The sequence below is a fragment of the Panthera leo genome, chromosome A3, assembly GCF_018350215.1.
Source record: "Panthera leo isolate Ple1 chromosome A3, P.leo_Ple1_pat1.1, whole genome shotgun sequence".
Lineage (NCBI taxonomy): Eukaryota > Metazoa > Chordata > Mammalia > Carnivora > Felidae > Panthera > Panthera leo.
The window spans coordinates 78,985,264-79,011,764 of record NC_056681.1 but is presented as its reverse complement, the minus strand read 5'-3'; the positions used below and the strand labels follow the sequence as shown (position 1 = coordinate 79,011,764).

At 40.3% G+C, this 26,501-nt stretch overlaps 1 long non-coding RNA gene across 3 annotated transcripts; it reads left to right on the top strand.

The window, feature by feature from the left end:
- Positions 1 to 22,289, top strand: LOC122216094. 3 transcript variants are annotated; one of them, XR_006200701.1, is made up of 5 exons: positions 1 to 466; positions 9,063 to 9,157; positions 9,242 to 9,363; positions 13,945 to 14,138; positions 22,103 to 22,289. It is a non-coding gene; the product is annotated as an uncharacterized LOC122216094 (long non-coding RNA). The 3 variants fall into 3 exon arrangements; XR_006200700.1 differs by lacking the exon at positions 9,063 to 9,157; XR_006200702.1 differs by lacking the exon at positions 9,242 to 9,363 and having other exon boundaries at positions 9,063 to 9,188.
- Positions 22,290 to 26,501: the final 4,212 nt, after the last annotated feature.

The window sequence follows — 26,501 nt, the reverse complement described above, 5'->3', positions numbered from 1 at the left end:
AACCGTTCAGTTAGCAGGACCAGAGTGCCAGCCCAACCCTGCCCATCACCGGAGTCAGGAGAACTACGAAACTCTCCTCTGGGCTGCTATCTGTCCTCTCCTCTCAGAGGGCTGGGGTGGAGGCCATGTGGCACCACCCTGACTACTCTTTGCACAAGGATTTTCTTTCTGCTCTCTGAACACCAGCTTTCCTTTCTTAACCCGAGCCTGTTTCTCTTACGCTTCTTTCACAGACAATGAATAATCAGTCCACTTCCTTCTTATAAAATCCCTCTCTAGAGTAATCTACTTACCTCCTAATGGGTGCTTTCCATGCTAAATAGCCTATATCTTTCTAATCTCACATCCCTGGACCTACTTTCTGGACAAATAAGCAAACTGGCACCTCTAGTAGCTATGGCTGAGGAAGCAGGAGCAGAGCAAGATGATCAGAGTCATGATGATCCTGCCCCCAACCTCACTTCAGGTGAGTGAGTGATGCCCACAACGGAGCAGAGCTAGGGTTTTCTGAGAAGCAAAGGAAGGTACAAAGGAATATGGCAGGTACTGCCAACCACATCTAAAAGAGTCAGAAAATGAGCCCTTGGGGGTCTCTGGGCGGTAGTAACACTGGCTCTCCTTCAGAAGGGCGAGGACTACGGCTTTTTTATCACTGGATACTCCACCAAATCAGAATCTGCAAAGCCTACAAATGTTGAATGGATGGGTCTGTGCGGCAGGTGTGGTATGTACGTATGTGGTGTGCGTGTAAGTACAAGTAGAGCTTGTTGGAGGGTTCAGGCCAACCCTGATTTCTAGAACATGGGGACATCTAGGCCACTCCTGACAGAGTCAGAATTCACAGATGCTTCCTGCAGCAAGGCTCCCAGATAAAGACTCAGAGCCCATATCACTCTCCTTCCTCTACACTGCTGCCAGACTGAAACTTTAAGAGCCCAAATCTTCCCATGTCTCATGTACACACAAAGGATTTTCCTGGGAGATGGGACTATTTTTGATCTACTGTTAGTTACACACATTTAGACTTATGTAAAAACCCATCAAACTGTATCCTTAAGACTAGTGTGCCTTGTGTCATCTACTGTGTGGATACCACACGGAATAGAAAGTAAAAAGGGGCCCCATTCCTACACTGGGCTTGAGTGTGTGTGGTGCCATGAGCAGTGCTGGACCAGAGGGGACTGATGCTAGTTGGTCCTGCCTCCAAGACTTTGTACCAGATATAGTCTGAGACCAGAGACCTTTAGCAAAAAGTAAGGGCTAGTAAGACTATCATAAGCATTTTCCTTCATTGAATGTAACTTGGAAATCGATGTTAAACTTATATATATAGTTAACATAATTCTGAAAAGTGTAAGGTTATCCAACTTTGTCCATAAATCACATTTTTAAGTACACTGGACTAGAAGTTTCTGATGTCATGATACTCGAAGATGGATTCCAGAACCTAATCCAGGGCACCTTGCACATGGGTGTGTGCTCAAAAATTACACATGGTGGGAAATTACTACCAATTCTACAGAAATTTAAAAATATTCTAAGAGAGTATTATGAAAATTGTATGCTGACAAATTGAATAATCCAGATGAAATGAAAAAATTCCTAGAAAAACAATCACACAGAATTGTGAAGATATAGAAAATCTGAATAGAAATATAATAATGAGACTGAATCAATAATCAAAACCTTTGAACAAAGAAAAGCCCTGAACCAGATGGCTTCACTGGAGAATTCTATTAAACATTTAAAGAAGAACTAACCAATCTCTTTCAAACTCTTCCAAACAATTGAAGAAAAGGGAATACTTCCTAACTCATTGCATGAGGCCAGCATTATCCTGATACCAAAGCCAAAGACAATACAAAAAAAGAAACCTAAAGACTGATCTCCCTTAGGAACACTGAAGCAGAAATCCTCAACAAAGTACTAGCAAACTGAATTTAGCAGCATATTGAAAGGATTATGCCACAACATAGTGGAATTTATTCCTGGAATGCAAGGATGACTTAACAGAAAAATCAATGTAATATACCACATTAACAGAATGAAGGGGAGAAAAATACATGATCATCTCAATTGATTCAGGAAAGGCATCTGACATAATTTAACATCCTTTTCATGATGAAAAACACTAAACAATTTAGGAATAGAGCCTACTCCAACATAATAGAGCCCATATATAGGAACCCCTATATATAGGAACCCATATATAGGAACAGCTAACATCATACTCAGTGGTGAGAAAGTATTTACAAATCACATATCTGATAATGGATTAATATCCACAATAAATAAAGAACTCCTACAACTCAACAATAACAAAAAAAACCCAATTCAAAAATGGGCAAAGGACTTGAATAGACATTTCTCCAAAGAAGATATGCAAATGGACAATAAGCACATGAAAAGATGCTCAACATCACTAATCATTAAGGAACAAATCAAAATTGCAATGAAATAACCACTACACCCATTAGTAAAGCTATTACTTAAAAAAAAGAAAAGAAAAAAAAAATAACAAGTGTTAGTAAGAATGTGGAGAAGTTGGAACCCTTGTGAATTGTTGGTGGGAATGTGAAAGGTACAGTCACCATGGGAAAAAATATGGCACTTCCTCAGAAAATTAAATATAGAGTTCCATATGATCCAGCAACTTCACTTCTGGGTATATTCACGAGAGAAGGAAAGCAGGGACTGGAACAGATATATTTGTACACCCATGTTCACAGCAGCATTATTCATAATAGCCAAGCAAGGGCGGGGTGGGGGGGCAGAGAGAGAGAGAGAGAAAGAATCCCAAGCAGGCTCCACATCATCAGCACAGAGCCCAACTTGGGGCTTGAACTCACAAACCATGAAATCATGACCTGAGCCAAAACCCACTGAGCCACCCAGGTGCCCCCCACCCCGGGAGACTTTTTGACCTTGTGATTCCAACCCAGGGAAGAAGTAAGAGGACATTCCATCTCACCTCAGAAGAGCAAGTTTCCCCCAGGGTGTGTACAGACCAAGCCTTTTGCACATTACATTGGTCCCACCCCTGTGACAACCCAGCACGCTTAACAAGAAGTAGGAACCATTATCAAGAGGCAAATAGGGGACTTCCTTCGGTGTTTTATTTTGGAAGCTTGAGCTGGAAAGGATGAGAGCACTATCTCTTTCTGGGGATGCTGCTGTGGGAGGTGAAGCCAAGCCCACCTCTGCTGTCTGTCTAACTGGAACACGAGTGGTTTTTCAATTGATTTTGTTCAGCCAGTAAGCTTTTTGCTTTTATCTCTTTTAAAAGACACAATTTGCTCTAATCATTTGTACTGTTATTGTTATTTACATATTTTATTTTAATCTATTTTAGTTTTTACTTGCTTTCCTCAACCTCTGTACTCATAGCCTTTGATCTAAACATTTTCTGATAAAACATTAGGAATTTTCTAGGGCAGAGCTTCTCTATCTGTAGCAAAGAAGCAGGTTTCAATTTTTTTCTCCCAATCCACTGAGGACCAATACTTGCGCAAAACAGAATTATTAGAGTGATCATATGTTTGGATGTTACAGCAATGTAAAATAGTTATTAAAAGTTTCTAGGTATTTACTTTCAATTTCTGTATTGTGTTGCAGACCAGTGGCAATTTAAGGACAAATACCTACCCAGAGATTACACCTGGATTAACACTGATTGAACAACGATTTGTTTAAAAAAATTTTTTTCAATGTTTATTTATTTTTGACAGACAAAGACAGAGTGCAGCAGGGGAGGTGTAGAGAGAGACGGAGACACAGAGTCCGAGGCAGGCTCCAGGCTCTGAGCTGTCAGCACAGAGCCCAACGCGGGGCTTGAACCCACGGACAGCAAGCTCATGACCTGAGCCAAAATCAGACACTTAACTGACTGAGCGACCCAGGCATCCCAGTAACTGTTTGTGTTGGGGCACCTGGGTGGTTCAGTCGGTGAAGAGGCCAACTTCAGCTCAGGTCATGATCTTGTAGTTCATGAGTTTGAGCCCTACATCAGGCTCTGTGCTGACAGCTCAGAGCCTGGAGCCTGCTTCATATTCTGTGTCTCCCTCTCCCTCTGCTTCTTGCCTGCTCACGCTGTCTCTGTCTCTCAAAAATAAATAAACATTAATAAATAAATAAATTTGTTTTTTGCAGAAAATTTGGAAAATGCCAAAAAAAAAGGAAAATAAAATCTGATGTAATTCCAACATCTAGAAGTAAAAACTATTGAAATATACTGACATTTTGTATTACATATACTGATGGTTGTACAGCCCTGTTCAGTATAATTTTAGAATATTTTTATCATCCCCAAACGAAGCCCCTTACCCATTAGCAGTCAGACCCCAGTCTCTGGCAACCACTAACTATTGCCTTTTTTTTCTTTTTAAGATTTTATTTTTAAGTAATCTCTACACCCAACATGGGGCTCGAATTCACAACCCCGGGATCAAGACTCTCATGCTCCACCGACTGAGCCAGCACATGGCCCCCTGATCTATTTCATTTCTATTGATTCGCCTATTCTCAATATTCAAAATAAATGGAATCATACAATATGTGGCCTTTTGTGTCTGGCCTCTTTCAGCTTAGCATAATGTTTTCAAGATTCATCCATGTTGCAGCATTAACAGTACGCCATTCCTTTTCATTGCCAAATAACGTATTTTATAAATATATCAAATTTTGTTTTATCCATTATCAGTTGATAAACATTTGGGTTGTTTCTACTGTAGCTATTGTGCATAATGCTGCTCTGAACATTCATGTGTATGTTTTTACAGAGACATAAGTTTTCATTTCTTTTGGATATATATGAAAGTATATATATATGACTCAGGATTACTGAGTCATATGGTTAAGTCTATGTTTAACATTTTGAGGAAACACATATGTACTTTAATAACTTAAAAAAATTAGAATCACTATATATGTACTTTGTTAAACTTACCATTTTTATTATAAACATTTCCCCAATGTCTTCTGATAATCTTCAAAATGATGATTTTTTTTAGGAGCACCCGGGTGGCTCAGTCGGTTAGTGTCTGACTTTTGATTTCTGCTCAGGTCAGAATCTCACAGGTTCATGAGTTCCAGCCCTGCAAAGGGCTCTGCGCTAACAGTGCAGAGCCTGCTTGGGATTCTCTCTCTCTCCTTCTCTCTCTGCTCCTCCCCCACTTGCGCTCGCTCCCTCTCTCTCAAAATAAATAAATAAACTAACAAAATTTTTTAAAAAGATGATTTTTTTAAATACATACACATTTCCCCAATTTATAAAAGCGTTACAATTATTTTCTTATTACTGGACATCTTACTGCCTTTATAAATAGCATAAATGGTCACATTTATACACAAATATGTAGATTAAACTCTGATATTAAAATATTAACTTTTTATTTGCAAAAGTTTATTGGCTTCTGGCTCTTATATCTCATCCATTTGTTTCACTGTTTTTGGGCTCCAAATATCTTATGTTTTGATTTATTACTTTTAACTTCTATTTATTCCCTTTTTTTTTATACCTTATTTCTAATTTCTTGGGTTTAGTCTTCTATTAATCTTAGTTGAGGCAAAAGCAATTTCTGCTTTAGGTTTATAAAACTGTTAAAAAAAACACTTTGATTTTGGGGGGTGGGTGTGCTCAGCCAGTTAAGCGCCCAGCTCTTGATTTTGGCTCAGGTCATGATCTCACAGTGAACCCCACACTGGGCTCTGTGCTGTCAGCACAGAGACAGCACAGAGCCTGCTTGGGATTCTCCCTCTTCCTCTCTCTCTGCTCCTCCCCTTGCTTGCACTCTCTCTCAAAATAAATGGATGAACATTAAAAAAAAAAAAAACGCTTTGATTTTTTAAAACAATTTGTCTTATTAACTTGTAAAAGGGGAATCATAATCATCTGAAGAGCCCAACAGTCTTGTTTCTTTGTTTGTTTCCTTTGGGGAGGCGAAAATGTCAGAACAAAACATGCCTTGGTGATGTGACTTAAATTTTAAGAAACATGTTTTGGGGCGCCTGGGTGGTGCAGTCAGTTAAGTGTCAGACTCTTGATTTTGGCTCAGGTCATGACCTTTTGGTCATGAGATGGAGCCCTGCTGAGCGTGGAGCCTGCTTGAAAATCTCTCTCTCCCTCTGTCCCTTTCCCTCACTCATGTGGGCTCTCTTTCTGAAAAGAAAAAAAGAAAGACACATCTTTCAGAAAAAAAGAACTATTTCTTATAAAAGCATTTTTCCCCTGATTCTAAGCAATTGTCTTAGGCCTAGAAGTTAAAGTTTCTCTTGCAGATATCAAGTCTTTCTGATCACAAGAGCCTTTACTACTCTGTTTGAATGAAAAGAAACCCCAGAATCACAACTCTGCCATTTGAGCGATTTAATTTTAGTAGGAACTTACTTAAATTTGATTAATAACTTTTAATTTTTCTGTTACCTTTTCAAGCTCAAAGCAAAAATGTTCACGGCGCATCACTGATAAGCCAATGCTCAGAGAGATGTTCTCCTCTCTGTATAAAATTCTGGTCGGTATTGGGCAAAAACATACTAGTTTCAGTAGCCTTTTTAAAGAACATTTTTAGAGGGGCACCTGGGTGGCTCAGTTGCTTAAGTGTCCAACTTCAGCTCAGGTCATGATCTCATGGTCCATGAGTGTGAGCCCTGTGTCGGGTTCTGTGCTGACAGCTCAGAGCCTGGAGCCTGCTTCAGATTCTGTGTCTCCCTCTCTCTCTCTGCCCCTCTCCCACTTGCGCTCTCTTTCTCTCTCAAAAATAAATAAAACATTAAAAAAAATTAAAGAACATTTTTAGATTTGCAGAAAATTTGAGAAGATAGTACAGAGAGTTCTCCTATACCTCACACCCAGTTGATAATTAACACATTACCTTAGTATGGTACATTGGTTATTATTAATGAAGCAGTATCAATACATTATTATGAACTAAAGTCCATAGTTAATTCAGATTTCCTTAGTTTTTCATACTTTTTATCTAATGTCTTTTTCTTTTTTTTTTTAAATTTTTTTTTCAACGTTTTTTATTTATTTTTGGGACAGAGAGAGACAGAGCATGAACAGGGGAGGGGCAGAGAGAGAGGGAGACACAGAATCGGAAACAGGCTCCAGGCTCCGAGCCATCAGCCCAGAGCCTGACGCGGGGCTCGAACTCACAGACCGCGAGATCGTGACCTGGCTGAAGTCGGACACTTAACCGACTGCGCCACCCAGGCGCCCCTCTAATGTCTTTTTCTAGTCCAGGATTCTATGCAGGATATTTCATTACAATCAGTTGTCTTGTTTCCTTTGACTCTTCTTGGCTGTGAGTTTCTCAGACTTTTGATGACCTTAACAGTTTTTAGGAGCACTAATCAGGTATGCTGTATATCTTTTAGGATGACCCACTACTGGAATTTGAGAGACACATTTTTTTTATTCCACATTTTCTTTAAAGTAAAGGAACACACATATTTAAAATTTTTAATTCCACATCTTCTACCTTTCCACTATTGATTTACTCAAACGCTTTAAACCATCTTCCTCCTCTTTTTCTTCACCTATGTTTTTCCTTTATTTACAGTGATGTTTGGTAATGTTTGATAAGCAGCATAGCCAGTCTACAGTGGTAGCTATAAGAAGAAAGCCCACTCTACAAACAAGGGGTTGATAGCATCCCTATCTTACACATTCCAACCCATCTCTACACCCTGTCATTCTACCCCTAGTCTTTAAAGCACAGCTTTCTGAAACCTCACTCTGGGGGAATTGGAAGCCTCCACTTTGTACAGACCCCAAAACAGATTCACCCTCAAATCCTAGATCTCTAATCTAAAAATGGGAGAAGTTTCATGGTTTAAAATTCATGGTCTTCGAAAGACTGAATCATTGGATCTGGGGCAAACTAGGACAGTATGACCTTTGCTAAAATGCCCTTAGGCTTACTTTGTGGAGATCAAGTTGGTGTTGGACTTTGTGACGGTTTTACTTCTTTGATATCCCTTCTATCTCCTTGAGTGTGAATGAGACTTAGTGAATCACTTCTAGCAAATGAAATGTAGCAGAAGCGAGGACCTGTGAGCTCTGAGAGTAGGTGATAAAATGCATCATGACTTCCTCTTTGCCTCTTCTCTTGGATCACCTCCTTTGGGGAAAGCCAGCTGCCATGTTGTGGGGACAGTGAAGCAGCCTATGGATGGGGCCATGTAATGAGGAACTGAATCTTCCTTCCAATCATTAGCAAGGGAAAAAGCTTCTTGCCAATATTCCTATGAGTAGCCTTAGAAACTGATCTTCCTTCAACTGAGCCTTCAGATTACTGTAGACTAACATCTTGACTGCAACCTCCAGAGAGACAGAATCACCAAGTTAAACCATTCCTGAAATCCTGACTCACAGAAACTATGAGATAATGTTTATATGAAGCTGCTACATTTGGGATCATTTGTTATGCAGCAATAGCCTGTGTTGTTTATATTTTTTATTTCCTGTATACTATGATGTTTTGATACCTTGAAAACCTTCCTGGCTGGGGAGACTACCTATCCTGAGGCTAGCCAATTCTTAGAGACAGCAAAGGGCTCAGCTGGGAGCATGTCTTTCATTTGCAAGCTAACCAATCCAGAGCCATACCTCGCCTTGATCATCCCAGGGCCGGGCACTAAGCAACAAGAAACCATCCCTATAGCTTAGAGCCCATAGAAACTGTTCAGATTAGGGGTGCCTGAGTGGCTCAGTTGGTTAAGTGTCTGACTCTTGATTTCAGCTTAGGTGATGATCTCATGGTTTCATGGGTTGGAGCCCTGCATCAGGCTCTGTGCTGACCATGCGAGGAGCCTGCTTGGGATTCTCAGTCTCTCTCTCTCTCTGCCCCCCTGCCCTGCCTGTGCTCTCTCTCTAAATAAATAAATATAAATATAAATATAAATATAAATATAAATATAAATATAAATATAAATATATATATATAAGTAAATATATATATATATATATATATATATATATATATATATATATATATAAAAGAAATTGTTCAGATTAGCCAATGCTAAGCTGTTTACTCTGCCCTGCCTTGTTTTTCCTACAGAAACTTTGGTAAAGTTTGTGGCCTCAGCTCTCCCCTCACTCTTGTCCCTTTTGCCTCTTAACGGACACTGGCGCTTTCCCGTGTGGCCCTGCATGGTGTGCTCTGTCTCCTGAGTCTCCAGGACTTGTGAGTATAATAAACATTGTTTTCCTGAGCCTTTCCTGTCTTTTCTTCTGTAGCCACACCTGACTGACTTCACATAATAGAACCCAGAACATAGCTTTGGTGATGGAATATGTGGAGGGAGGACCAACAAGACTCTGTAGCAAGTAGTGATCTGTCTCCAAGTGGATCTGTCCAGGTGGGTCCATTTTCTCTCTCAACATCACAAGATGATCTTTTCAATATGTGACTCACCATGGGTTTCATTTATTGTAAAGATCACTAAGGTACCTTTAAGAATTAGGGTTCTTATGAATGGGGGTTTATGTATTAAAGTTGGCTGTGCTTTTCTTGGAGGTGCTCTTAATATGTTCAGAAAACCAAGACCTCTCTAGAACCTAAAAGAAAAAAAAAGCCTGATGTACCTCCATCCCAAGAGTCTTACATCTCCTGAGGCCCAGAACTTAGGTCAAAGGAATGTGGCTAAGTTTTAGTTTTTTCACTCTTGGCAGAACTAAGAGCTATCCCAAAAGGACAACCTAATCTACCCTTAACACCTGCCCCTAAGGAATGCCCATGCCTTGCTATAGCATTCTTCCTGGGATCCATAGCAGGACCCAGTACTGTGCAACCTGAACATATCTCCTACTTAGTGTCAGGAAAGCACATCACCTCCAACTCTGGCCCAAGAGGGACTGGACTCTAAGCCACTCATCCAGTGACTTAAATCTGCCTTCATGAAAATTACCTTTGAGACCCTTCTTTTGGGCTGTCCCATTGGAAAGCCCAACCACTTGGCCCATAAAGTCCACAGGCCCCTATTTCCAGGAATCAGTTGCACATGCTCTACTTTGGACCAGTGCAGCCTCACACGGGCTAAGATAAATGGAAGGACTAAAGGTTTCATTTCTTTTTTTCTTTTTTTCTTTTTTTTTTTTTAGTTCTGGAGACATCTTTCATAGATACTTTCATAGGCAACTCAAGCAGCTGTGGACTTGGGCTTTGGCACATACAGCGGTCTGTGGGAAGCATTACTATAGTACCCAGGACTGTGGAAACCATGACAGGAGGCATGCATTATGGCCCTGAGACATCCACCCTCCTACCTGTTGGTTAAATTACTTGCTACCCCAGAGAAAACCGCACTCCCTCCCACAAAGAACCTTGTTCTTCATTAATACAGATCCAGGTGCCATACTGAGAGTTGGAGAAGAGACATGTTTGTTCTACACAGTGGTGTCCAATAAATCAGGGTGTTGTGGACACACTTTGTATCTGAAGCAATGCTTTCAAGTGATACCTTGTTCTTGAAGCTCGTCTGTGCTCCTGTTAGTCCCAGGAGGTTAGGGGACTGAAAAGAGTAAGAAAGACTGTGGGGGGCTTCTAAAAAATCACTGAGGAAATATATAGTAATTATAAGAAAATACATATTTCAAAAAGGTAAATAATTTGCCCTTTATTCCAGCATCCAGAAATAGCCACTGCTAACAAAAGTATCCTTCCTAATTTCTTACACATATGCAACTAGAGACAACAGTGCTTACCTGCCCAGAGGCTCACCCTCACCAGAGGATGAGTTTGTCAACTGCTGGCTTTCTTACAGAGAAGTTGGTAGGAGAGGAAGCCCTGCAAAAGAGAGGCTGCATGGTTCAGGCTCACGAGTGTGGTTCTGGGAATTATCAGGCTGTGAATCCCTGCTTTTCTACTGATTACCTGTGTGACCTTGGAGAAGTTACTTAACCTCTCTGTGTTTCACTGTCCTCACATCAAGGATGGAGATAATATCTGTACCCAAAGGATTGTTGTGAGATTTAAATGCACTAATATAGATGTGGTTGGAAAGGCATCTGGTACACGGAAAGTGGTCGACAATTTTGTTATTGCTATTGCTATTAAGAATGTAACCTAGTTTAATAGGGTAAAAGAAGATGGTAATTTCACAACACCTGCTGGTTCTCTGAGCAGCTGAGAGTGACAGGCTCATTGTCTGTGAAGGCTTTATTTCTTACCCACACATGGGCATCTTGGTGTGTGTATGTGTGTGTGTGTGTGTGTGTGTGTGTGTGTGTGTGTGTGTGTGTGTGTGAGAAAATGTGCACTGGGAAGGATCAAAGATGGAGTGCTTTCTTTGAGAGGAGGAAGTAAAAGGTAGATTTTAAGACAAGAAAGCAAGACTAGCATCCCTGTAGAAGGGTTCTTTTTTTTCCTTTTCCTTGGCCTTTGGGAACCATCATATTTAGTATCCAATTTGAGGATCCTCCACCATATTGTAATTCCCTCTAGTTACCCCAAGCCTTCAGTAAACCCTTTACACAGAGCTGGTAGGGACAGGAAAGGGTTTGGGTTCCTATCCTCCCTCCATTCCCTGTTGCTTCTGCCATGCTGGAGGGAGAGGCAGGGAAGCCAATACACCAAGAATAACTTTTGCCAGTGTTTGAATTCTATTTCCTTAGTAAATATTCAGATGATAAATACTCTCTCCCTTCTTTGTGTATTTCAAGAGAAATACATTGCTAAACCCTTCTTTCAGAAATTATATCCCTCCCTCTCTTTTCTCTCCTCCACTTTAACGTGGCCAGTCAGCAACTCTCATCCTCTCAAGTATAAAATTCCCCAAAAATGATTTCTTGAGAAAAAATTTATTTTTATTTATTATTTTTTAGAGAGAGGGTGTGAGTTGGGGAGAGGGGCAGAGGTAGAGAGAGAGGGAATCTGAAGCAGACTCTAAACTCAGCACGGAGCCCGACCAGGGCTTGATCCTATGATCCTGGGATCATGACTTGAGCTGAAATCAAGAGTCAGACACTTGGGGCACCTGGGTGGCTCAGTCAGTTAACTGTGGGACTTCAGTTCAGGTCATGATCTCATGGTTCCGAGTTTGAGCCCTGCATCGGGCTCTGTGCTGACTGCGTAGAGCCCCTTAGGGTCCTCTGTTTCCCTCTCTCTCTCTCTCTCTCTCTCTCTCTCTCTCTCTCTCTGTCCCTCTCCCACATGTGCTCTCTCTTTCTCTCAAAAAGAAATAAACATTAAAAAAAAAAAAAAAGAGTTGAACACTCAACCAAGCCACCCAGGCACCACCTCTACCCCTGATAATAATGATTTCTAATCTCTTTACCCTTATTATTTCCAAGGTTAGTTGTTTCTTAAATGGCATTTTGTTTGTCTTAAAATGCAAATAACCTCAGCTAAATTTTGAAAGCAAAGATTTGCATCCCCCACTTTTCTTACTGTGATAGATTATGTATATGCACGCCACTCCTCCCGCCAAGAGGGAAGTCATTTCTCTTGCCCTTGAATCTGAGTCAGCAGGTGACTTGCTTTGGCCAATAGAATATAACAGAAGAAATGCTGTGTCAATTCTGGCCTGGCCTTTTAGAGGCCTGTCAGCCTCTTCGTCCTCTCTCTTGGAACCCTGAAGCACCAGGGAAGAAGCCTTACCTTGCAGCTAGAGAGGCCCAGCTCCCACGAGGCACTGAACATGTGAATAAGGCCATCTTGGAAATTCCAGCCCAAGTAAGTGATCCTAGTTGTCTTAGTCTGTTTGGGATGCTTTAACAGAAATATCGTAGCTTATAAACAACAAACACTTATTTCTCATAGTTCTGGAAGTCCAAGATCATGGTGCTGGCAGATTTAATGGCTGGTGAAGGCCCTCTTCCTGGTTTAGAGACAGCTATCTTTTTGCTATGTCCTCATATGATAGAAGCAGGGAGAGAGAGCCCTCCTGGGCTTCTTTTATAAGGACACTAATCCTATTCATGAGGGCTCTGACCTTTTCATCTAATCACCCACGGGTCCCACCTCCTAATAGCATACCACAGGTGTTAGTATTTCAACATGAATTTTGGATGGCCACAAACATACAGACTACAGTACCAGCCTATGCCAAGTGGGACAGAACAACCACTTACCTGATTTAAGACAACCCATAGGGTCATAAAAGGTAATTACCAAACCCAGCTTCTTAACGTATCAGAATTACAGGCTTTCTTCTATATCTGAATATATGCAAATCCCCTTTAAGATTTGCCTTTGGGGGCGCCTGGGTGGCTCAGTCGGTTGAGCGTCCGACTTCGGCTCAGGTCACGATCTTGCGGTCCGTGAGTTCGGGCCCGCATCGGGCTCTGGGCTGATGGCTCAGAGCCTGGAGCTTGCTTCCGATTCTGTGTCTCCCTCTCTCTCTGCCCCTCCCCCGTTCATGCTGTGTTTCTGTCTCGAAAGTAAATAAACGTTAACAAAAAAATTAAAAAAAAAAAAAAAAGATTTGCCTTTGGAGGGGCACCTGGGTGGCTCAGCTGGTTAAGTGACCGACTCTTGATTTTGGCTCAGGTCATAACCTCAAATCTAGTCCCTCATCAGGCTCCTCACTGAGTGTGAAACCTGCCTGGGATTCTCTCTCTCTCCCTTTCTCTCTGCCCCTCCCCTGCTCATGCTCTCTCTCTCTCTCAAAATAAATTCAAAAAAAAAAAAAAAAAGAAAGAAAAGAAGGGAACTCATGGTATTTGTTCAGATAAACAAAGGAAAGTATGACATTGAAGATTTGTAAATGGATCATGTTTGTTCATGAGGGTAATACACTAAGAATAATTTTTAAATTTTTAACTAAATATGTGAGAAGAGATTTTGTTTTGTTTTGGTTTTGGTTTTGGCTTACAGATGGGCTGATTTCCTTATCTTTATAATTTATCGCATTCACAGTGGCTGTTTCTAGTGGGTGGGGCCAACCCACCCACTAGAAATTCTGCTATACGTATTCTTTTCACTCTGACTTCTTCCTCAGTACCCCTTTTGCTATGGGCCCTTCAAGTTCACTGGATCATTGTCAGTAAGAGGGAGAGGACTCTTTAGAAGACTGACACCGATTTGCTCTCGGGCATGCATCCTCCAAAGATGTCTACAACTAAATATTGGCATTTTGACCAAGACAAGTCCTATCTGAGAAGGAATCATTTCTCACAGAGAATAAAAGATGTTGTAAGTAACATTGCTCTATTGCAGCTGATTTTGTTTATTATGAACAAATGGGGTAAATTCAGTCACAACTTGCAGGGTATCCATAGTCAGACCAGGTAAGACACAGAATATTTCCTATAATTAACATATGCGTAATAGTTTGACATTTGAATACACTGTCTTTTGTAGAATATTTGAGCTTTCAATGTTTAGGACTTTTAATAAACATTATTTAAAGTAATTATGTCAGTTTTTCAATAATTGTTCCATATGTCATATTTCAGGATTGTCAGAAAAAAGAGGAAAAAGGTTGGGAAACAAACACTAGACACCTGTGTGACAAAAAGCAGGCTAGATCAATTTGGAGATAGGATTCTACTAGGTAAACAATTAAAAAAATAATATATTCACACAGCTCAAAAATTTTTAAATATGAAAAAGTTTTATGGCAAAAACGTCTCCCGACCTGCCCTGCCCTACCTCTCCTCAGACCACTGATATTAGTTTTTTTGTGTTTTCTTACAGAAAGTCTTTATTCATATAAGCAACACAGATATATATCCTTACTTTGGTATTCCTTTTTAAAAAACTTTTTATTGGGATGCCTGGGTGGTTCAGTTGGTTGGGCATCCAACTTTGGCTCAAGTCATGATCTCACAGTTTATGGGTTTGAGCCCCACATCAGGCTTTGTGCTGACAGCGAAGAGCCTGCTTCAGATTCTCTGTCTCCCTCTCTCTTCCCCTCCCCCCCCCCCAATTAAACATTAAAACCTTTTTGTTGAAGCATAACTTATATATAGTAAGTTCTGGCTACAGGAATATTAGCAATACTCCCCTAAGCCCTCCTACTCCCTCCTACTCCCTCCTAATTAGTATCTGTCAAAGATGACATTATTCTGACCTCTATCACTATAAATTAGCTTTGCCTATCTGTTAGTCCCATATAAGTGGAATAATATAGTATGTACTTTTTTTGTGGATGGCTTCTTTTGCTCAGTGTTACATCTGAAGTTCATCCATGTTGTTGTATATGGCAATATCTTGTTCTTTTTTTTCTTTGATATGTTTATTCCATTATATGATTATACCTCAATTTATTTATCCATTCTACTGAAAGTCATTTGAGTTGTTTCCAGTTTGTGGCTATTATAAATAGTGCTGCTATGAACATTTTTATACGTATCTGTTGATGGATATAGCACTCACTTACATCGGCTATACAGAATGGTTCAGACAAGTCGCAGGTAGATCTCCAAAGTGGTTGTATCAGTTTATACTCCCACAAGCAATGTATGAATCCCTCTCGCTCCCTACCTACAGCAACCCTTAAAAGGTCCACCCTTTTAAACAACGTGAAACAAAACTTCCTTATTCATCTTGGGAGGGTGCTAGGGAGCCAACTCATTATCTTTAAAACTAGTAAATAAAGGTGGGGCGCCTGGGTGGCTCAGTGGGTGAAGTATCCGATTTTGGCTGAGGTTATGATCTCATGGTTCGTGAGTTCAAGCCCTACACTGGGCTCTGCACAGTGCAGAGTCTGCAGAACTGCTTCAGATCCTCTGTCTCCCTCTCTCTTTCTGCCCCTCCTCTGCTTTCTCTCTCTCGAAAATAAACAACAAAAACTAATAAATAAAGGGGAGAAATCAGACCCTTTTCTTTTTTTCTCTTATAATCGCTACCTCAGGATAATGGAACTGAGAGATTTCTTCTCACAAAGGAGTTTCTTATAAGAAATAGAGAATTTGACTAATATCATTTTTCAGGTTCTGATGCATCAACGGATATTGCTGTTAACATCCCACAAAAAAGAGCCAGATACCAAATGTCTCATGATGGAATTACACATCAACACTTAGAAAGCAGTCTTAGTCCAGCCCCTTGAAAAATCTCAATTGAACAAGTCTCTAGATCTAACCACCAGTTTACAGGAAACACAAGGGTCAGAGAAACATGTGAAACTACATGGTAGAGGCAATCATCTAAATGCAGGCTATGGAGAAAGTGTAGGAAAATAACCTGGTTTTATCAACAGGAAGAAATAAAGGAAAAACATTTTTTGAGAGAGAGAGAGAGAGAGAGAGAGGCAGAGGGAGAGAGAGAATCTCAAGCAGACTCCACACCAAGCAAGGGCTCAACACGGGGCTCAACCCCACAAACCTTGATCACTACCTGAGCCAAAATCAAGAGTCAGGTGCTCAACCAACTGAGTCATCCAGGTGCCCCTAGAAATAAAGGAAAAATTTTTTAATGTTTATTTATTTTTGAGAGAGAAAGAGAGAGTACGTGAGCAAGGGAGGGGCAGAGAGAGGGGGACAGAGGATCTGAAGAGGGCTCCATGCTGACAGCAAAGAGCCTGATGCAGGGCTCAAACTCATGAACTGTGAGATTAGAACCTGAGCCAAAGTTGGATGCTCAACCGACTGAGCCACCCAGGCTCCCCAATAAAGGAAAATTTTAAATGATGTAAAGGGAGACCATGCATCAAAAGAGATTTAAGATAATTATCAAACAAGTACAACACGTGAACTTCATTTACGTCATGATTCAAACTAAAAAAAAAAAAAAAATTGTAAGGCGTTTAGACAAGTGTGAACACTAATTAGACATTTATTTAATATCAAGGAAATGTTAAAATGTTCTTTAGGTGTGATAAAGTATTGTAGTTATGTTTGAAAACAATTCTTATATTTCAGGGAAATACACAGGAATATTTACAGATTAAATTAAAACTGGGCTGGTCAAAAAATTTTTTTTAACATTAATTTATTTTTGTGAGAGAGAGCAAGTGAGCAAGGGAGGAGCAGAGAGAGAACGAGGCACAGAATCTGAAGCAGGCTCCAGGTTCTGGGCTGTTAGCGCAAAGCCCGATGTGGGGCTGAAACCCACAAACTGTGAGATCATGACCAGAGCCAAAGTCAGACATGTTTAACCAACTGAGCCTCCTAGGCGCCAAAACCTGGGATGGTTTTAAAAATAATCTGAGTGGAGGAAATGGAAGGTTTGGATGAAATATGATTATCCATATGCTGATAATTGTTGAATCTGGTGATTCAGACATTAGTATCATTTTTTTCTCTCTGCTTTTGTGTATATTTGAAATTGTACATAATAAAGCTTTTAAAATACCTAAAAAATTGTCCTTACAGTATTCTCTGCAATAGCAAATATTTGGAAACAAACTAAATGTCCACAATATGAGAACAGCCAAAATAAACAGGGTATATTGAAATAATATAATGGGGTATCGTGAAATAATACAGAGTGTAGTTCTCAAATTTTTGATCTTAGGAACTACACTATTAAAAGTTATTGAAGACCCCAACAGCTTTGTTTATGTTGGTTGTAGTTATTAATATTTGCTGTATTGTATATTAAAGCTGACAAATTAAAAAAATTAACGTTTATTTATTTTTGAGAGAGAGAGAGAGACAGAGAGTGAACAGGGGAGTGGCAGAGAGAGAGGGAGACACAGAATCCAAAGCAGTCTCCAGGCTCTGAGCCGTCAGCACAGAGCCTGATGTGGGGCTTGAACCCATGGACCACAAGATCATGACCTGAGCCGAAGTCGGACACTCAATACACTGAGCCACCCAGGTGCCCCAAAGCTGACAAATTTTTAAATGTGTACTAATCATTTATTTTTTTATGTTTGTTTGTTTGTTTGTTTGTTTGTTTGTTTTGAGAGAGAGAGAGGGAGGGAGGGAGCAAAGGAGGGACAGAGAGAGGGAGAGAGAATCCCAAGCAAGCTCTGCACTGTCAGCACAGAGCCCAATGTGGTGCTCGAACTCACAAACCATGAGATCATGACCTAAGCCTAAACTAAAAGTCAAACGCTTAACCAACTGAGCCATCCAGGCACCCCAACATGTGACTAATCATTTAAAAGTACAAATAATACAGGGTGCTTGGGTGGCTTAGTTTGTTAAGTGTCCGACTTCGGCTCAGGTCATGACCCTGTGGTTCAGGAGTTCAAGCCCCGAGTCGCACTCTGTGCTGACATCTCAGAGCCTGGAGCCTGCTTCAGATTGTGTCTCTTTCTCTCTCTGCCCTTCCCCTATTCACATTCTGTCTCTCTCTGTCTCTCTCTCTCAAAAATAAACATTTAGAAAATAATGAAAAATTTAAAAAATACAAATAATAAACCCATAAAAAGTTACTAATGAGACATATGTTTTGCATGTATAGGATGCTTTCAAATGCAATATAAAATGGGAATTAAAAATAGCTTAAAAAAACAAGAGATTTCTCACCTCACATGACAACATGGCTCCTAGGTTGCTTAATTCCAGAGTCTGGTGACATCATCAAGGGTCAAGGTTCTTTCTATCTTTCCACTCTGCCAGCTCTGTGCATCAGCAAGCCTCCTTGTGGTTATGAAAAGACTACCACTGCTCTAGACATCACACAAATGTCACAGGCAGAAAAATGGGACCATCTGGGGTTAGACATAAACATCAAAGAGTGTGGCTTTTGTTTCATGTAAAACACCACAGGCCAAGTTATAGGTTTGACAGTAAGAATGATGTCACTCTCTTCCTAACATTTCCCTTGACTACTAGAAAGGATACCGGCAATTCCACTCAATGCCTCAGGCTAGTAAATATTATCCAAGTGGAATATTAGGATAATAAACAAGAAGAATCCTCAGAATTAGGGAATAGACCGATTATTTTCTTTATTTATTGCATACTTTTGCATTTATACCAACATTTCCATCTATAGCTTCCATTTTACCAAAGGTTATAAGTTACACTACCAACTTGGAAAGGCTACCACTTGTTGCCAGGTGTTTTATATATATTTGGCTCCTTTGATCCTCACAACAATCCTATGAGTTAGGGATTATTATAATCCCCACTTTTCAGATGAAGAAACTGAGGTATGAAGAGGTTTTGTGACTTACCCAGCTCCTATGCACCATATGTGTGAAGCTAGGATTCAAATCACAGTAGTCTGGCTCTAGAGTCTTTGCTTTCAACTATATGCTTACCTTTATATGGTTTTAGAAAATATGCTCAAGTACATGAGTTGAAAAATTAAGCTAATTGATAGAAGAATAGAGTCTATCATTTTTAAAACAATAGAAGAAAATAAACAACTCAGTATACAAAAGGGGGGAGGGGAATCTTTTCTCTCTGGCTGATAATTAACCACTGTCATAAGTGATAGAGCAATTATCTGGAACAGGAAGTTCACAACCTTTGACCTTCAAAGGGTCATAGATGTCCTCCACCCTGGAAGGGCAACAGGACCTAAGACATTAATTCTGCAAAAACTAACAAATATGTGTAAAACCACAGATGTCATCTGTGTCTTTAGATTCAGATCCATTTTGGCCTGGCTTTGGCATAACCTATTATTTGGCCTATGTTAAAAGAAAAAGACCTCAAGCAAATAGCAAAAGTATTATAAGACTAGATGAAGGAAGTCAGGGAATATAAAAACCAACCCTGGAGCTATCAACAAAGAAGGATTAAGGGTACTGCCATGCCTTGATTTGTAGACATTGTGCAGATGTTTCACTAGAGGATTAATAAATTACATAACAACTTACCTAAAAGGGAGTGGATGCAATGGTGAGAAAGGAAGAAAAAGGACAATGAATGCTAAAACGTACCCAACTACTCCAAAACTGAACTCTTGTCTTACTTAAAAGCATGTCTTGCCCCTGAGCTCAGACCTTCATGATCCACTCAGTCCCCAAGACAGAAATCTCTAAGTCAGCACAGACTCCTTTCTCTCTCCTCATCTAATCAGTGATCAACCCAGCTGCCTGACATCTTAATCTTTTTCCAAACTATTCTTCCTTTCTATCTCTACCACCCAGGGCAGCCAGGATGCCATCACCCTGCCTAAGCTATTGCAGGAGCTGACTGACTGGCCTTGCTTCTGAATTTGTTCCTCTTCAACTCACCACTTACCAACCCATCGAAGTTATCTTGGTCAAATACAATTCTGGTAACGCCATTCTTGGCCTAAATTCAGTGGCTCCCCATCACCTACTAAGTAAGCCTTCCAGTTCTAGTCTCTGCGTTTGAGTATCCTTTCTCTGGCTCTGTTTCCCATCGTTTCCCATCGTTTCCCATCGCACTGCTTAGCATTCCCTACACTGTTGCACTGCCTTCTTACTGTATGTCTTTCTGGGCTCTGGTCACTCCAGCCTGAACTCCCAGTCATACCTCATTGTTCATCTCATATTCCCCAAGAAGCCTTCCCTGCCACCCCCCCTCAACGCCCCCAGTGCTCTGCACTGCTTATCACATTGTACTAAAATCATTTCTTTTCCTGTCTGCAGTACCCACTACACTGAGTTCTCTGAGTCCATTGAAGGGGTTGAAGCTTATCTACTTTTGTATATATAGTCCAAGTCTGGCATCCTTTTGAAAAATATTTCCTGAGGACCTACTATGTGGCAGGCACTGCTCCATGGGCTGGGATACAGTGGTGAACAAGGCAGATAAGACACCTGCATTTCATGCCACTGTCTATTTCTGAGAGAAACACAGGAGGCACATTCCGTGGAATGAGCTGGATTCTATAGGTGCAAAGAGAAAGTGGCTTTCTTCTTTCCTATCAATCCCAAATAAACTCTGCCCATGCCTCTTGAATAATAAGTGGATAAGTAAATGGATCTTTCTCTGTTTTGACTTTAATCCTAGCCCAATGAACTGATGAGATCTCCAAACTTCTTTTGATTTAAGACCTCTCCCTTTCTGAAGCTGGGGTCTGCCACATGCTTGACCAGTGAATCACTTTTTCCATTCCAAACCCCTCGATCACTCTGCACTTCACATTGGGTGCCTTTAGAATGGCTGCAGCAATTTTTAAATCTCAGGAAGCTGAACTGGGGATATATTCAGGTAAATTCAAAAGGATACATTTGTATAACTTCCAGTTACTTCCATGTATGGTGAAATTATTGCTAGCTGTCCTGATATAGGAATGGCTTCCAGAATATTCCTCCCTGCTACTCACAGGGCTGACTTGTCTGGTATCATGAAACAAAGGTGCAAGGCCAGAGGCAGATAACAATATGAAAGTGTCCTAGAGTAGCTGGTGCTGGAAAATTTTTAACAATGAAACAGAAACAGGCTTGAAATGTACTGGGCTAGATGCTAGTCTATGGGAAAGCTGTCTAATATTTGACACTTAACACTGTAAGCAGAGTACTCAGTACTCATTGGTCAGAAAGAAGTTCTCTCTTGGTCAGGAATGTATAGAGTCAATGTCATATGACATGGAGATTGAAGAGTATGCAGCCAAAACACATAGTAAAAAGTATTACAGAGATGTGTCAGGCAGTTCATTTTGAGAAAATATGATCCGTGTCTCTCTCTCTCTGCCCCCTCCCCCACTTGTGCTTTCTCAAAAATAAAAAAATATTTAAAAAGTTTAAAAGAAAAAAAATTCTTTTCTTTCTGGATTTGTGATGTTTGTGGTATCTGTCAGCTTCTTAAATTATATAAATTGTTTATTTTCTCACCTTAAGTAAATATTTACTTTCATACTTCATTTTATTCATAATTGAAATATTCTTTAAAAATTTTTTTTAATGTTTATTTATTTTTGAGAGAGAGAGAGACAGAGACAGAGCATGAGTGGGAGAGGGGCAGAGAGAGAGGGAGACACAGAATCGGAAGCAGGCACCAGGCTCTGAGCTGTCAGCACAGAGCCCTATTCAGGGCTTGAACCCATGAACAGTGAGATCATGACTGGAGCTGAAGTCGGACATTTAACCAACTAAGCCACCTAGGCGTCCCAAATATTCTTCTTTTTAAAAAAGTCCCAAATGTAGTATAGTTTTAGGTCCCACACAAGCTAAATCCACCCCTGTGCAGGATATGTAATCAAAAGCTCTCTAAGAAGTCTTCTTCAAAGAGAGGTTAGCACTTCCTTCCCCACCCCCATAAGAGAGGCAGTGCTTACTGGTAACTGTCTCCTTGGAAATCCTCCCTCCAGAACCACCACGCCAAACTCTTTTATAGGTTACAGGCAGCCGATTGCTGATGCAGGAAGAGCCAGCTTCTCCATACCTTCCTTGTGTGGGGGGTCCTAGGAGTACTGTCACCTCTTATAGCATGCTTGGCCTTTGGAGTCTCTGCTGAAACTCCAAGTCAGAACCCTTTTCTAACATCGTATACTGTAAGTAAGCCAATAAACACGAATTTCAAATCTTGGGTAATACTGTAAAGAAAACAAAATGATAGAGATTAAGGATGGAGCCTGCTTTCTCTCCCAGGGTCTAAATGAGGAGGATCCACTACCAGAAGATATGGAAACAGAGAAATGAGCAAGCGCACAGCCCCTGAGCAGAAGCTGAGCTGGGCATATTACAGGGCCCCAGAGAAGCACATCTAGACTGTAATAATCAAGGGGATAAGTAGTCTGAGCTGGAGAAAAAGTCTGGTAGAAGCTAGATCCTACAGGACTTAATAAGTCCACAGCGGTTTATTTTATTCTAAGTAATGGGAACTCATCAGGTAGTTTTATAGGGATTGTGATGTGCTAAGAGTTTTAGGGTTTTTTTAAAAGATCATTCTGATTGCATGGGAAGCAGACTATAATCAGGAAAGAGAAAAAGCAAAAGGAGACTGGAAGCTACTGAGAGATAATGACCTGGACTCGGTTGGCAGTCCCTGTGGTGATCACTCAGGTAAAGAGTGTAACAGTCCTTCATCCAGATCTGGCTGTTCTCACAGTTGACGTCAGTCAAGCCTTCAGACAACATCACAGACCTTAGGCTGATGCCTTGACTGCAGCCTTGTGAGAGACTATTTAGCAGAGGACCCAGTTAAGCTGGGCCCAGAATCCAGCTCCCAGCTGATACTGATGCTCTTGGCCTGAGGACCACACTCTGACAAGGAAGAAGGAAGTCGAAAAGAGCGAGATCATCTGAAGAAGGGCTGAAATAGTAAAAGAAAAAAAAAGCGCACCATGTCTGTGGTTTAAGAGCATTTCAGCCACTGCACATGCTGCTGTTCATCTTCCTGGTGCAATCACAACCAGAATAAATAAAACAAATGTTTGTGTACACGTTTCTTTGTCTGTTCCAGAAGTTGCTAATGATTTGTAAGTATCCTGAATAAAGAAGATCATTGGGATAGGAAGTCAATAAAATTGGGCATATTCTCTTAAAAATTTACTTAGGGTTGGAAAATTTAAATTTTCTATAAAGTTCTTTTTACTGGGGTGCCTGGGTGGCTCAGTTGGTTAAGCGTCCAACTCTCAATTTTTGGCTCAAGTCATGATCTCAGAGTTCGTGGGATCAAGCCCTGTGTCGGGCTCTGCGCTGACAGCTTCGAGCCTTCGTGGTATTCTCTCTGCCACTCCCCTGCTCACACACACATGCATACACATGCATGCTCTCTCTCTCTCTCTCTCAAAATAAATAGATAGATTAATAAATAAAAAATAAAGTTCTTTATTACTGATGATTTCAGTTATCACCACAGATTTGCATTCCTTCATCTTAGGTATCTGTTTTTAAATACCGTTACTGAATTTAAGAACTTGGAAGAAAACAGAGTCAGAGTCACTGTTTCTCCCCTTAGAATGCTGTATTATATAAGCCAGCCAATCAGATCTTCTAAGCACGTGGCAGGATAAAGAAAAATAAGTGTATATGTACATAAAAAATGTACAAAATTGTTCATAGCATTGCAACTCTATCCATGATAGTCAAAAACTGGGGAAGGGGGAACACATCTAACAACTGAAAAATAAATAAAGTGAAATATTTACACAGTGGAATACTATGCAGTAATAAAAAAGGATGCATTACAATATACAGAGCAACACAAATTTTTAAAAATTTTGTTGAATGAAAGGAGCCAGACAAAAAGATATACTGTATGATTCCATTCATATGAAGTTCAAGAACAGGTAAAATAGCAGTGAGAAGAGTAAAGACCTCTAAGAAGAAGGGTATTGAATGAAAAGGTCACATGAAACTTTCTAGGGTGATAGAAATGCTTTATATCTAGATCTCTATGGATGGATGTATACAAATGTAAAATTCATTGAGTTGTATGCTTAAGATTTGTGTGCTTTAGTTTACCTAAAATTTTTAAATTAAAAAAAAAAAGGAGATAATAGAAGAAATGAATTAGGATTACTGGGAAGAGCTGGAGATATAAATTTGAGATTTTTCTGGACAGGAAATATTTTAATGCCAGGGGTCTGCATGAAATCAATTAGGAAGAGAATTTAGATAGAGGAGAGACCCCAGGATTAAGTTCGAGGGAACCAGAGGTTAGGAAAGAAAACAGGTCAGCAGAATAGACTGAGGTCAAGAATAGGAGAAGAGGAAGAGCAGAAGAATAAGGTCTCAGAGAAAATGCCTTAAGAATGGAAGGGTCAGGGAGCCCCTGGGTGGCTCAGTTGTTTACATGTCTGACATAGGTTCAGGTCATGATCTCATGGTTGTGAGTTTGAGCCCTATGTCAGGCTCTATGCTGACAGCACAGAGCCTGCTTGGGATTTTCTCTCTCTCCCTTTCTTTCTCTGCCCCTCCTCTGCTCACGCACTCTCTCTCAAAAATAAATAAATAAAACTTAAAAAAAAACATAAAACTAAATATCTTTCTTTCTTTAAAGAAGTCTCAAAACATTCTTATGGCTTTGAAAAAAAATTTTTTTTAACGTTCATTTATTTATTTTGAGAGAGAGAGCTAGAGCGTGAGCCAGGGAGGGGCAGAGCGAGAGGGAGACACAGAATCCAAAGCAAACTCCAGGCTCTGAGCTGTCAGCACAGAGCCGGATGGGCTCGAACTCATGAACCATGAGATCATGACCTGGCCAACTGAGCCACCCAGGTGCCCCTCTTATGGCTTTTTTTTAAGTTCTAAAATAAAGTTCTGCATAATAGGCAATTTGGACTGATTTTTCTAGAGGACAACTGGAAAAGCTAGATAAAATATTTTAAAAATAGCTGTTTGAAAGCATAGGAGAGTAAATAAAGCCATGAAGAATTACACGCCAAGATCCAGGAGCAAACAGAAAGTGGAAATCCAGGTAGCTGAGCCCAGTATTTGGGGCCTGCCAATCTTCTAGTATCAGATGTTTCGCTGGGTCGAAGAACAGAGCTTTGAACCGACTCAAGAGGCCAGGGGAATATGAATTCAGGGCAAATCCCCAGCCTTTGCATTGGGACTTGAAAGGTCATACTCTAGGAATAGGGTCAAATAGGCGCTAAAGCCCAATTCTGAATTATCTCAGTTTCTGAATGGATTAAGATGCTCTGAGATTGATGGTGTTGCTAGCCATCTGTCAGAAGCAAACATGCATTCTCTCTGGAGGAAAAATATCATTATTTTAGGGTTCAAATTATCTCTATAATTTTTCATGATGACCACATTAAAAAAATCTGGGCATACAGAGAAACAAGTTGATAAATTCAAAAATCGAGAAGAAAAACACCGGACTCAAAAAAGAATCAGCTAATGGAATTAACAGAAAGTTGTTTTTTTTTTTTTTTTTTTTAACATTTATTCATTTTTGAAAGGCAGAGAGAGACAGAGAGCGAACGGGGGAAGGGGCAGAGACAGAGGGAGACACAGAATCTGAAGCAGGCTCCAGGCTCTGAGCTGTCAGCCCAAAGCCCGACGCGGGGCTCAAACTCACGGACCGCGAGATCACGACCTGAGCCGAAGTCGGATACTTAACCGACTGAGCCACCCAGGCACCCCAAGAAACAGGTTTTAAAATAACAATGCTTTTTGTTTTTGACAGAGAAAGCACACGTGGGGGTGCACGTGCATGCATGGGTGAGGGGCAGAGAGAAAGGGAGAGAGAAAATCCTAAGCAGGTTCCATGCCCAGAGCAGAGCCCCATGGCAGGCTCTCTCCCACGACCAGGAGATCATCACGTGAGCCAAAATCAAGAGTCAAAGGCTTAACTGACTGAGCCACCCAGGTGGCCACCCATACAATTCTTAATATGTTTAAGAGTAAAAGACAGCTTTGGCAAAGCACTGAAAACTATAATAAAGAAATAAATGGAAATTCTAGAACTGAAAAATACAGTATAAGAAATTAAGAACTCAATACATAGGTTTAACAGCAGATTGGTTAAACAGGATGAGAGAAGAAAAGTACCATCCATTAAAAAAATTGATAATTGAACCACATTAAAATTAAGACCTATGGGGGTGCCTGGCTGGCTCAGTTGGAAGAGCTTGATTTCAGGGTCATGAATTCGAGCCCCACGTTAGATGTAGGGGTTACTTAAATAGAAACTTAAAAAAAAATTAAGACTTTATGCTGTTCAACATATCATGAAAGTAAAAAGGCAAGCCAAAAAGTGTTCATACACAAAAGATATATTCAAAATTTATAAAAAAACTCCAGTAAATCAGTAAGAAGAAGAAAATCCAATATAAAACGGG